The 12,528-nt window shown below is 45.5% G+C and overlaps 1 long non-coding RNA gene across 3 annotated transcripts in view; it reads left to right on the forward strand.

The window, feature by feature from the left end:
* The first annotated feature begins 4,041 nt into the window (after positions 1 to 4,041).
* LOC144818301 (uncharacterized) overlaps positions 4,042 to 12,528 on the forward strand; it is a 225,752-nt gene continuing 217,265 nt past the window's right edge. For all 3 annotated transcript variants that reach the window (XR_013607087.1, XR_013607085.1, XR_013607086.1), the window contains exon 1: positions 4,042 to 5,732. This is a non-coding gene — a long non-coding RNA (uncharacterized LOC144818301). The remainder of the gene's footprint in view (positions 5,733 to 12,528) is intronic.

Genomic DNA, 12,528 nt, shown 5'->3' on the forward strand with positions numbered 1-12,528 from the left:
CATCGAACCGTATCAGCCATCTCAATGAGTGCCGATTCCGTACTATATCCTCGTCTGAAGCCGTGTTGGGAGTTGTGGAATGACCCATGCTTTTCCAGGAAGTTTGCCAGCTGCTGTTGTACTAGTCTTTCCAGTACTTTAACTGGTGCTGGCAACAAGGAGATGGGCCTATAATTGGCTGGCTCATTAGGGTCCGTATTGGCCTTTTTCAAGATGGGAACAATACGTGCATGTTTCCACGAGTCTGGGAAAATACCAGTACTAAGTGAGTCGTTCCAGATACTGTTCAGAGCTGGATTGAGGATTGGGGCCAAGGCTTTATACTGCTTAGCCGGCCAGGGGTCAATTGGCGAGCCGGATCTACATTTTGCCAGTTCTGGTAAAGAGAGATCGAGAGATATCTCTTCAAAATCCGAAAAAATCTGGGAAGTTTTGAGGCAGGGTTTTGAGTGTACTAATGGGTTGTCAAAAGGGTCGGTGCGGTTATTACAGGGAAAGGAGGCATAAATGGTAGCATTTTTTCCTCAAAAAAGTCTGATAAACAATTACAGAGGGATTGTGATACCGGGGGTTGTCGTTGGAGGGCCAGGGGGTTTGTGAAGGATCTGACAGTATTGAAGATTTCTCTTGCAGAACCTTGAGCTCTATTAATTTTATCCTCTAGAAACTGTCTTTTATGATCGATAATCTTTTTCCTATAATTCTTGAGCGCTAGTTTCTATTTTTGTTTACTGTCTGGAGAGTAGGATTGCCTCCAACGTCTCTCCAAGCGTTTACAGGTGGTCTTACCCTTTCGTAGTTCATCAGAATACCAGGGAGCGGTGGGGGTGGAACGGAATGTTTTGATAGGCCTGATAGGGGCAATAGAATCTATTGCGGATAAGATCCATTCATTGAAGTTATTCAGCCTGGAATCTAAATCGATGGCCTTCCGGGGGGTGGTTGAGGCCAATTCCATTCCAAGGCTATCTGGAGAGATCTTGCTCCAATTGCGACCAAAGGTTTTAGCTGAAACTTGTGATCTGACTAGATAGGGGAAAGTTATAAAAAATTTAATAAAAAGGTGGTCAGACCAGGTCACAAGATAAGGGATATCAGTTATGAGATCTGTAAGATTAGAGCATATAAGGTCAAGAGTATGACCTGCTTTATGGGTAGGGCAGGAGATCAAAGAAGTTAGTCCACCATCTGAAAGTGTGGTGAGGAAATTAGAACTTATGGGGTCAGAGGTGTCCTCCACGTGGAGATTGAAATCTCCAAGTAGAGTGAAGTTGGCGTAGCAAGCGCTAGCTTGGAGAACATAGTCCAAAAAAACTGAAAGGAAGGAAACCTTTGACTTGGGGGGGCGGTATACCAATAAACCTGTGAGGGTAGTGTTGGCTGCAAGATGGATACAGAAAGGGATAGCCTCTATGGATTCTATTTGATCATAAGGGAAGGAAGAGATGGTCCATTGTGATCTAAAAATAATGGCGGTTCCTCCGCCACGGTGGGGGCTTTGTCTGTTTGCGCAGAGAATGTGATACTCAGGAGGAATGGCCAGGGACAAGGCGGGGTTAGTTTCCTCTCCTAACCATGTTTCCGTGAGAAAAAGAATATCCCAATTGTTGTCTGAGAGGGATTGAGCAATATCCAACGAATGTTTCACAAGAGAGCGGCAGTTAATGAGACCTACTTTGATGGAAATGTTTCTGTTAGAGGTTGGAGCCCGTACAATGCTACTTAGAAGAGGGCAATGATTCATAGAGGTGCTTTCCCTCAGGTCGGGTTTACAGGGCATACAAGGGAAGGTACGAATAGTAAGGTCAGAGGGGATAGCATGATGGAAACCACAATGCTGTTGCCTTAAATTAAGTAAGGTTCTTTTATCATACCTAAGTAAGGGATGTGTATTAGGCTCGGCATAGTGATTGGCCACTGCCGCGTCCTGGTCGCGGACGGGCGCAGACGGGCAGGACTCTGGCACGACTCCGGCGCAGATTCGGCGCGTCCGCTGCGCGGAGGCATGCCCTGTCCTTTTATGCTGTCCGCTAGGGTGCGTGGAGATGCTTCCCCAACCAAAGATGGCCGCTATTGAAATCGACCCGCCCGGGACCCCGCTGTCTCAGCCCTGAGTCGGCTGATGCGGTCCGGGTCACCAAGGAGCAGGGGAGTGAATCGAAGAGTGCCCTGCTTTGTGATCAAGCTGTGGGCTAGATGGAGCAATTTGTGACACCACTTTCCAATCGAGCGAGTGGTCAGTAAAATACATGGTACGATTTAAAAGTGCAGGATTATGGGGGGGATTTGTGCAATATATTAAAATACCAAGGAAGCAAGTAAAATAGGGCAAAATTACACAAATATAGTGAGACAAAATAGCACAGCCTCCCGGCTTCCGCCTCAGGAGGTAATCACACACACGCTGGAATAGGCGTCAGATCTAAGAGTCCTTTTATGCTGTCCGCTAGGGTGCGTGGAGATGCTTCCCCAATCAAAGATGGCCGCTATTGAAATCGACCCGCCCGGGACCCCGCTGTCTCAGCCCTGAGTCGGCTGATGCGGTCTGGGTCACCAAGGAGCAGGGGAGTGAATCGAAGAGTGCCCCGCTTTGTGATCAAGCTGTGGGCTAGATGGAGCAATTTGTGACACCACTTTCCAATCGAGCGAGTGGTCAGTAAAATACATGGTACGATTTAAAAGTGCAGGATTATGGGGGGGATTTGTGCAATATATTAAAATACCAAGGAAGCAAGTAAAATAGGGCAAAATTACACAAATATAGTGAGACAAAATAGCACAGCCTCCCGGCTTCCGCCTCAGGAGGTAATCACACACACACACACATATTAATTGCTCTATACCCGGTACATTATGAAAAACCACTTCAAGTTGCAGCTCAGTTATTGGTTCTGGGTACCTCGAGTTCCTGGAAAACCCACAAACCGTATATATATCCTCGCACAAGAAGGGTTCAGCAGATGTAATCTTATATTTCTTTTGAAAATCAGCCATTGTGACAAAAAGTTACAAATGAAAACATTGTCACAAATTGATGTTTATTTCCTAATAATTTTCAAAATTGTTTTTTATTTCAACAGTTCGTTTCTTTGTGAAAATCTTGAGGCATTTACACAAATGACCCCCTTGCTGAATTCAGAATGTTGTTGTCTTTTCCGAAATATAGAGCTCTCCAAGCCACCCATGGGTGTCAAAGTGAAAGCAAAAAAAATAGGAAAAATGGGCTACCTCTTTGAAAAATGCAAAAACTGTAGTAAAAAAAATAGGTTTTTAGATTCAGCTCCGCTTGTTCCTGAAAGCGAGGAAAATGTTGACTTTAGCACAGCAAACCATTTGTTGGTGCCATTTTTAGGGGCAAAACACACTTTTTAGCAGAGCACTTTTTCCCATTAAAAATTCATAATTTAGATACTTTGTCAATTTTCTCAATTCCCCGCCAGGAGAACCCTGGGTACCTTTAGACCAATGTGTGTCCCCACGTTTAATACCAACTCCAACCAGGTATCTAAGATTATAAATAAACACTGGAGACTCCTCACATTTTGCAATCTTAAACTCCCAAAACCCATGTTCGCATATAAAAGGGGTTGGGATCTGAAGGACATGTTATTCCATACGAAACCACGACCTGAACCAACAAGAACTACTGAGAGTGTACTTCTACCACCAGTGCAGGGCCACCACCCCTGTGGCAACTGCAGTACCTGCTATCTGACGAGGAAAAGTAGACACATTAAATTCAGGAATGGCACTGAGTAGGAATAGAGGAGATTCACCAATTGCAACAGCAGGAATGTAGTGTATATGGTCACCTGCACATGTGGTTTGGAATACATTGGTATGACGACGAGACCAGTAAAGACCCGCATCGGGGAACATAGGAGTAATCTGCATTGCAAAAGGAGCACTACCAAAATGGCAACCCACTATATGACGAACCAGCACACTGTGGATGACCTACAATGGACCCTAATTGAACAGTGAGACTGGCCTTTTTTTAAAAGAACAACAGTGGGTGTTCTGCTTGGGGACGTGTAGTAAACTACTTCTCTACTGTTCTCCACTGTATAGAATGCACCATGACATCATAGAATGCCTAGGTGTCTCTATGGCTCAAAGTGTCAGTTGGGCAACTCAGGCTGAGCTGCTTGGAGCCTGCTCCTGGTGGGGTTTTACCTATTCTTCCTATCTTCTCCTACTTACCTATCTTAGAAGGAATCTACAATAAAGGATTATATACTTACACAATCGGACTATGCATCATCATTTACCACAACTTGGCGACGATTTTGAACCTACGCGTGGATTAAGGAGAAAGACAACTAAGGAACAAAGTAATTAAAGGTCAAGCAACTTAAGACATTAAGGACTTTTAAAACTTCAATTGAAACTAAAGGTAACGCCCCAGCTAGCCCCACCAGTGTCCTGCACCATCTGGACAGCCTGAACCCTGGGCGTTTGCCTTCCATTACTGAGGAATCTGTGGTCACCTGGAAGAAGTCAACAATTCCTCCAGCAGCAAGCCTCTCATAGGCGCAACAGGTGTGTTTCCTTGCTTCTTTTTAGCCTATGTATGCTTGGAAGTGTCCTGACCTGTCTGCATCCTCAGTAAATTGCTGATCTGCCTGGTGTTGGAATAGTAGCGTATGGCAGTGTATTCTATCAGCATCTTTACTAAGGTCTAATTGTGCACTTCAACAGCGGTGGTGTATTTTAAGGAAAAGAAGGACTTAGTGTTACTTTCCCTCACAACAAACGTCTTTCATATCGATATTTGGTGTGGTGCAGAGTCATTGACAGCGTTAAACGGACTTGAGGAAGCTTTGCAGTCTGACAGCAAGTTTTCAGCCGCATCCTCAACAAACCACTTAATTACCTGAAAGCTACGATTAGTTTCCTGCAGAGCCTCGCAGTGTATCTAACGGCGATTTCTTCAAAGTCTGAATATGTTTTTTTTTAACCGCTTCATTAGCACTGAGCAGCAGTATCTTGGTTTTCTGGCACGCTACATCTACAAATGACACACTCAGCACTTTATAAATGTGTTTTGGGATTAGTGTTTTTACGGAGACAGTGACAGCACAAAACGGTTCGAGAGAACTTTCTTGGAGGAGCTAAATGTCCGAGCGTTTGTTAACATGAAGAGCAGCACCTTTGGTGAGCACTAAGGCATATGTGCGGGGTCAGAGTCTGGGAATGTTTTGTGTGGTGAGCACATTTCGTTTTTCCGCTTTGGATTCCTAAAGTAGACCCCCCACCATGCCAAACTGAAGCGCATCGTTTAAATTTTAAAATCCTTTCACGCGCATCTCACCGTTCTCTTAGTGCCGCGTGGGAGCAGAGTGAATTCTGCATGACGTTCTTCTTCTCTAGCTCTTCATAGCTGACCAGCGACGCCTGCATGCAACAGCGCTCCGTGAGCCACACGGTGCCACGTCAATAAGCGTGCCGTCTCAGTATTGCCTGGTTACCAGCGCCATAGTCCAGCGTATGCCAGGCGGACCAGTGTGTGGCAGGTGAAGTACTTTTGGTACATCATCATGTATGATGTAAAGTGGCCATATTTTGTGTAGTCTCTTACGGATTATCGCTCAATCATTAAAAGAAACTGTCTAACTAGATGTCAGCACAGCAATGCCTGAAAATCTGGAAGAGAGGGGTCTGCCTGTGCAGTAACTTACAGCCTGTTCCTAAACATGTAGCTGTGAGGCAGATACGACTCCGATGATAAGGTAAGCGAGTGTATGCATTAAAGAAACTCATGTTTTTTCCCCCTATTTAGGGGAGGTCGTGTTATTTTACAGGGTTAATACCATGCGTTTTTCTCTATTTTTGGCTGGAGATTGTTTTGGCACGTTTTCATTTTGACACTATGCTCCGGTCGAAGTCCACCTGCTTGGAACTTATGGCCAAGGGTTTCATGTTTGTAGGACTTTGAGTGAGAAACTTTTTCATTTTTCTGTGTCGGTTTGCCTTGGTCAGGGGAAATTTTGGTTTTTCCAGAACGTGTTCTTGGGTGTATTTCTGTTTTGGGGTTACACTCTTCCGATTATCTTGAGTGAATTCTACACCTGTTGTACCTTTTATGGGTATGTTGCATTTCTCTCAAGGGTCTGTGTCTACACCCACCTTTGTTTACCAGGGTGCCTACCCTGTGTTGTACTCATGTATGGGGAGGTTGTGGGCATGACCACCCTTCTTTGTTGCATTGGTTGTTATTCATCAAAATCATACTTTGTTTTCCCTAAGGGAGGGGGAAGGGACATGTAGTAGTTATGTTTAGCATCTTATTATATTTCTACTCTTTCTGATACCTCGTGTAGTACATATTTAGATTTGTGTAGCTCTTTATTGTACTTTCATGTAAATGTTGTATTTGACGTATCTCACTTATTCTTTTCTTTATTTCTGCTGTCTTTCCCTAAGGAAGGAGGATGTGTAGTAAACTACTTCTCTACTGTTCTCCACTGTATAGAATGCACCATGACATCATAGAATGCCTAGGTGTCTCTATGGCTCAAAGTGTCAGTTGGGCAACTCAGGCTGAGCTGCTTGGAGCCTGCTCCTGGTGGGGTTTTACCTATTCTTCCTATCTTCTCCTACTTACCTATCTTAGAAGGAATCTACAATAAAGGATTATATACTTACACAATTGGACTATGCATCATCATTTACCACAGGACGCATGTCAAGGGATTGAATGATGACATACCATCATGGGCGTCCGCAGGGGAGGGCAAGGGGGGGCACTTGCCCCCCCCTGGAACACCGGTCCGTCACTATTGACAGCCCCCACAGTGGTGTTTGTCTGCAGGGCCGTCACTTTTAAAAGCGTGAGAAAGCGCTTGCAATGACGGTCCTGCTGATGGGCAAGAGGGAAGGTCCAGGCCTGGCTGCTCCCACAGCTTGAAGCAGAGGCGCACCTAGAGTCAAATTTCGGGGGGGGGGGCATATTTTTCAAGCTAAGGAAGAGTAGAGCTGCAGCCAGGGGCCCTAGGAAGGGGTGAAAACCATCAAAGCCTCATTAATGCCAGCACCGAATTACACAATTCGCCCAGAGATGCAATGGGTTTGTCTGCCTGTTTTTTGCGAGATCAATTAGGAAAGTCCTTCTGTGCACTCGTGATTTATTCGTACTCAAGCTATATTCCTTTCTTTTGTTGGTGCTACTACATCCTGGTACCTACTCTTTAGGTGCCCTTTCGTATACCCTATCGTGTGTGGTGCAGACACTTCTGTTCCGATGGATGTGTGCACTTTTCAGCGAACATTAAAGTTTCATCAATTTCTTTTCCATGGTAATAATCAGTTTTAATTCATATTTTTGTTTCCATTGTTAACTGTTGTTATACGTTTTTTAATATATCCATTATTTAAAATAAAATAAATTAATGGATATATTAAAAAACAGTTAACAATGGAAACCAAAATATGAATTAAAATATTTTGTTGACAACTGAAAAAGAGTTAAAACTGAACAGAAGTGTCTGCACCACACACGATATGCCTGTTTGCACCATAAGCACTAGTATTACAGAAGGGTCTGCATATGAGATGGATTAAAGAGTTTACGCCTTGAGCTCCAAAGGGGCAGTCCCTCATGTTCATTGCAGTATCGAGTGTAGCCCCTGGACCACTGTCTGTACTCACTGTCGCCTGCCATGATTCACGAAGGGAAACCTGTCCCACTGTCCCAACTTTTCTTTTCTGAATCATGTACCAACTGCAGCTCAGTGTTGGTATCAGATCAACGGTTTGCGACTACCATTGCGTTTGAAAACCATTGATATATGTCATTGTAAATTGCAATTTGAAGATAGCACCCTTTCCACTGCCCCTCCAAATTCCAATATGAAGTAAGATGCAGAACCCCTTTTGTCAATCATGAAGGTTATACACAACTCTAAAAAGGGGGTTTGCAGTAGCAGCCACTGTGATGCTGCAAATTGTAAGCTTTATGACCACAACATCCTTTTGTATTTGAGGGCCCTAGTTATGTGCTGTGAAAGGAATGACGTTACAAATGAGTAGTGCCTTTAATGCTCTGGAAATGCTAGGATCTCCAATCTACCTCTCTACCTCTCTCTCTCTACCTCTCTACCTCTCTCTCTCTACCTCTCGCTCTACGTCTCTCTCTCTATGTCTCTCTTTACCTCTACCCGTCTCTCTACACCTCTCTACCTCTTGCTATCTCTCTCTCTCTCTACCTCTCTCTCTCTACCTCTACCTCTCTCTCTACCTCTCTCTCTACCTCTCTCTCTCCACCTCTCTCTCTCTACCTCTCTCTCTCCACCTCTCTCTCTCTCTACCTCTCTACCACTACCTCTCTACCTCTACCTCTCTCTCTCTACCTCTCTCTCTACCTCTCTACCTCTCTCTCTCTACCTCTCTATACCTCTCTCTCTACGTCTCTCTTTACCTCTACCTACCTCTCTACACCTCTCTACCTCTTGCTATCTCTCTCTCTCTCTCGCTACCTCTGTCTCTCTCTACCTCTCTCTCTCTACCTCTACCTCTCCCTCTACCTGTCTCTCTCCACCTCTCTCTCTCTACCTCTCTACCACTCTACCTCTACCTCTCTCTCTACCTCTCTCTCTTCCTCTCCCTCTCTACCTCTCTCTCTCTCTCTACCTCTCTCTCACTCCCTCTCTACCTCTCCCTCTACCACTCTCTCTCTACCTCGCTACCTCTACCTCTCTCCCTCTCCCCCTCTACCTCTCGCTCTCTCCCTACCTCTACCTCTCTACCTCTCTCTCTCTACCTCTCTCTCTACCTCTATTACTCTACCTCTCTCTACCTCTCTCTCTCTCTCTCTACCACTCTCTCTCTCTATCGCTCTACCTGTACGTCTCTACCTCTACCTCTCTACCTCTCTCTCTCTACCACTCTCTCTCTCGCTCTACCTGTACATCTCTCTCTACCTCTCTCTCTCTCTCTCTACTGCTCTCTCACTCTCTCTCTCTCTCTCTCTCTCTACCTCTCTCTCTCTACCCCTCTTTCTCTCTCTACCTCTACCTCTCTCTCTACCTCTCTACCCCTCACTCTCTCCCTACCTCTACCTCTCTCTCTCTACCTCTCTCTCTACCGCTCTCTACCTCTCACTCTACCCCTCTCTACCCATCTCTACCTCTCTCTCTACCTCTCTACCTTCCTCTCTCTCTCTCTACCTCTCTCTCCCTCTGTCTCTACCTCTCTCTCTACCTCTTTATCTCTTTACCTCTCTCACCCTCTCTACCTCTCCCACTCTCTCTCTACCTCTACCTCTCTCTCTCTCCCTCTCTCCCTCTACCTCTCTCTCTCTCTCTCTCTCTACCTCTCTCTCTACCTCTCCCTCTCTCCCTATCTCTACCTCTTTCTACCTCTCTACCTCTCTCTCTCTCTAACTCTCTCTCTACCTCTCTCTCTCTCCCTCTCTACCTCTCCCTGTCTACCTCTCTCTCTACCTCTACCTCTCTCCCTCTCCCCCTCTACCTCTCTCTCTCCCTACCTCTATCTCTCTCTACCTCTCTCTCTCTCTCTACCTCTCTCTCTCTCTACCACTCTCTCTCTCGCTCTACCTGTACGTCTCTCTCTACCTCTCTCTCTCTCTCTACTGCTCTCTCTCTCTCTCTCTCTCTCTCTCTCTCTCTCTCTACCTCTCTCTCTACCTCTCTCTCTCTATACCCCTCTTTCTCTCTCTACCTCTACCTCTCTCTCTTGCTCTCTACCTCTCTCTCTCTCTCTCTCTACCTCTACCTCTCTCTCTCTACCTCTCTCTACCTCTCACTCTACCCCTCTCTACCCATCTCTGCCTCTCTCTCTACCTCTCTCTCTACCTCTCTCCCTTCCTCTCTCTCTCTCTACCTCTCTCTCTCTACCTCTCTCTCTACCTCTTTCTCTACCTCTTTATCTCTTTACCTCTCTCACCCTCTCTACCTCTCCCACTCTCCCTCTACCTCTACCTCTCTCCCTCTACCTCTCTCTCTACCTCTCTCTCTACCTCTCCCTCTATCTCTATACCTCTCTCTCCTCTACCTTTACACCTCTACCTCTCTCTCTACCTCTCCCTCTCTCCCTACCTCTACCTCTACCTCTTTCTACCTCTCTAACTCTCTCTCTCTACCTCTCTCTCTACCTCTCTCTCTCTCCCCCTCTCTACCTCTCTCTCTCTACCTCTCTACCTCTCTACCTCTCTCTCTCTCCCTCTCTCCCTCTCCCTCTCTACCTCTCTCTCTCTACCTCTACCTCTCTACCTCTACCTCTCCCCTCTACCTCTCTCTCTCTCTCTCCCTACCTCTACCTCTCTACCTCTCTCTCTCTCTCTCTCTACCTCTCTCTCTACCTCTATTACTCTACCTCTCTCTACCTCTCTCTCTCTCTACCACTCTCTCTCACTCTACCTGTACGTCTCTCTCTACCTCTCTCTCTCTCTCTCTCTACTGCTCTCTCGCTCTCTCTCTCTCTCTCTACCTCTCTCTCTCTCTACCCCTCTTATTCTCTCTACCTCTACCTCTACCTCTCTCTCTACCTCTCTCTATCTCTCCCTACCTCTACCTCTACCTCTCTCTCTCTACCTCTCTCTCTACCTCTCTCTACCTCACTCTCCCCTCTCTACCCTTCTCTACCCATCTCTACCTCTCTCTCTACCTCTCTCTCTCTCTCTCTCTCTCTCCCTACCTCTACCTCTACCTCTCTCTCTCTACCTCTCACTCTACCCCTCTCTACCCCTCTCTACCTCTCTCTCTCGCTCTACCTCTCTCCCTTCCTCTCTCTCTATACCTCTCTCTCTACCTCTTTATCTCTTTACCTCTCTCACCCTCTCTACCTCTCCCACTCTCTCTCTACCTCTACCTCTCTACCTCTACCTCTCTCTCTCCCTCTCTCCCTCTACCTCTCTCTCTCTCTCTCTCTCTCTCTCTCTCTCTCTCTCTCTACCTCTCCCTCTATCTCTATACCTCTCTCTCTACCTTTACACCTCTACCTCTCTCTCTACCTCTCCCTCTCTCCCTACCTCTACCTCTACCTCTTTCTACCTCTTTCTACCTCTCTACCTCTCTCTCTCTCTACCTCTCTCTACCTCTCTCTCTATTTCTCTCTACCTCTGTCTCTCTACCTCTCTACACCTCTCTCTCTCTACCTCTCTACACTGTGACCTGTCTACCTCTCAACCAGTTAAATTCCGGGAAGCCCAAACCATCAGTATTTCAAATCTGCGCATGAAACGTGGGTAGGATGAGCCGTGCAGCTCAGAAAGGGATGTTTTTTTACATCATTTGTATTGAACAGAATTGGGAAGCAGGAGAGCAGTCTCACAGTTGAGATAGGGATTCACATACACTGGTGACAGCTTTTGAATTGACTTTAAAACCATTCAAATATGGCTGCAGCATCTACGTGGGATGTGGTGGACTAAGTGGCAGCCGGAGCCATATAGCACAGCTTGTCATAAAAAAAAACAGCATTGACATAGCCAATAGGTCTCCCCTTTGGGTCCTTATAAGTGTTTAGTTGGCTAGTACAATATCCTTTGTGCAACAACTTCAAGTGTTGCATGGCTAAACACTTATAAGGTCCCAAAGGCGAGACCTATTGGCTATGCCAATGCTTGTTTGTTTTTTCCTCTGTTTCATTGTGGTTGCCAGGTAATCTGCTGTGAAGCCTCACATGATTTTTCTCCCACCCCATGGGTTTCTTTGTTTATTTAAGCTCTTTGTCTTATTAGATTTTTTTATTTGTTTAATTAATACTTGTGCTCAATCATGTCGGAGGATGGTGATGAAGTAAAATTGTTGCCCCCCCCTGGAAAAATTTCTGCGGACGCCCATGCATACCATGGGGGCAATTTAAGTGATTTGTATCTAGGCCCCTACGATTTCCCCTGAAATATTAGGAGATAACCCCTTTCAAGTATTTATGTATCTATTGACATCACCTCAATAGGACGGTTGGGTGTGACATATAACAATGTCTGTCATGAGGACCAAATTCATTCACGGTCCAACATTAACCCCCTTTTATTGGTGTCAATAATTTCATGCATTCTTACGCATTAGGATCTCTCTACGCCTACCACTAGAGGCCCACTCCCATTATTTACATCCTTAATAGAGATGAAGTGTAAACTTAATCCCTGGTGTTTCATGCATAATCTCGCCATGTGAGCAAAATTAATTGGTACAGTATTCCATGTCTTATGGAATTCCCTTCATTAACAACAGACTGGGCTGATTTCAGAATTAGTTAACATAAACCCACGTACTTACAACTTTCCAGGTCTCTTAAGTACCGAAGTGAACTTTTCACCCAGACTAGGTTAGCGGTCTAGTCTTTTCAAGGGAGTGGGACTGGCACAAGGTACAGCGATACATACCATAGGAGCATCGTCTTATTTTAGAAAGAAAATATTTTTGGCTCGATTTCCATCACCTATACGAGGGAGCCATACTCAGCAATATTAAGCATTTATTGGGTCTTATCCCCCCCAAAAAATCTTACAGCAAACCCGAACCCCGGTCACTGGAATACCAGAAGTGGTTCTATTTTCCAATT

This window comes from Lissotriton helveticus, chromosome 2_1 (genome assembly GCF_964261635.1).
Source record: "Lissotriton helveticus chromosome 2_1, aLisHel1.1, whole genome shotgun sequence".
Lineage (NCBI taxonomy): Eukaryota > Metazoa > Chordata > Amphibia > Caudata > Salamandridae > Lissotriton > Lissotriton helveticus.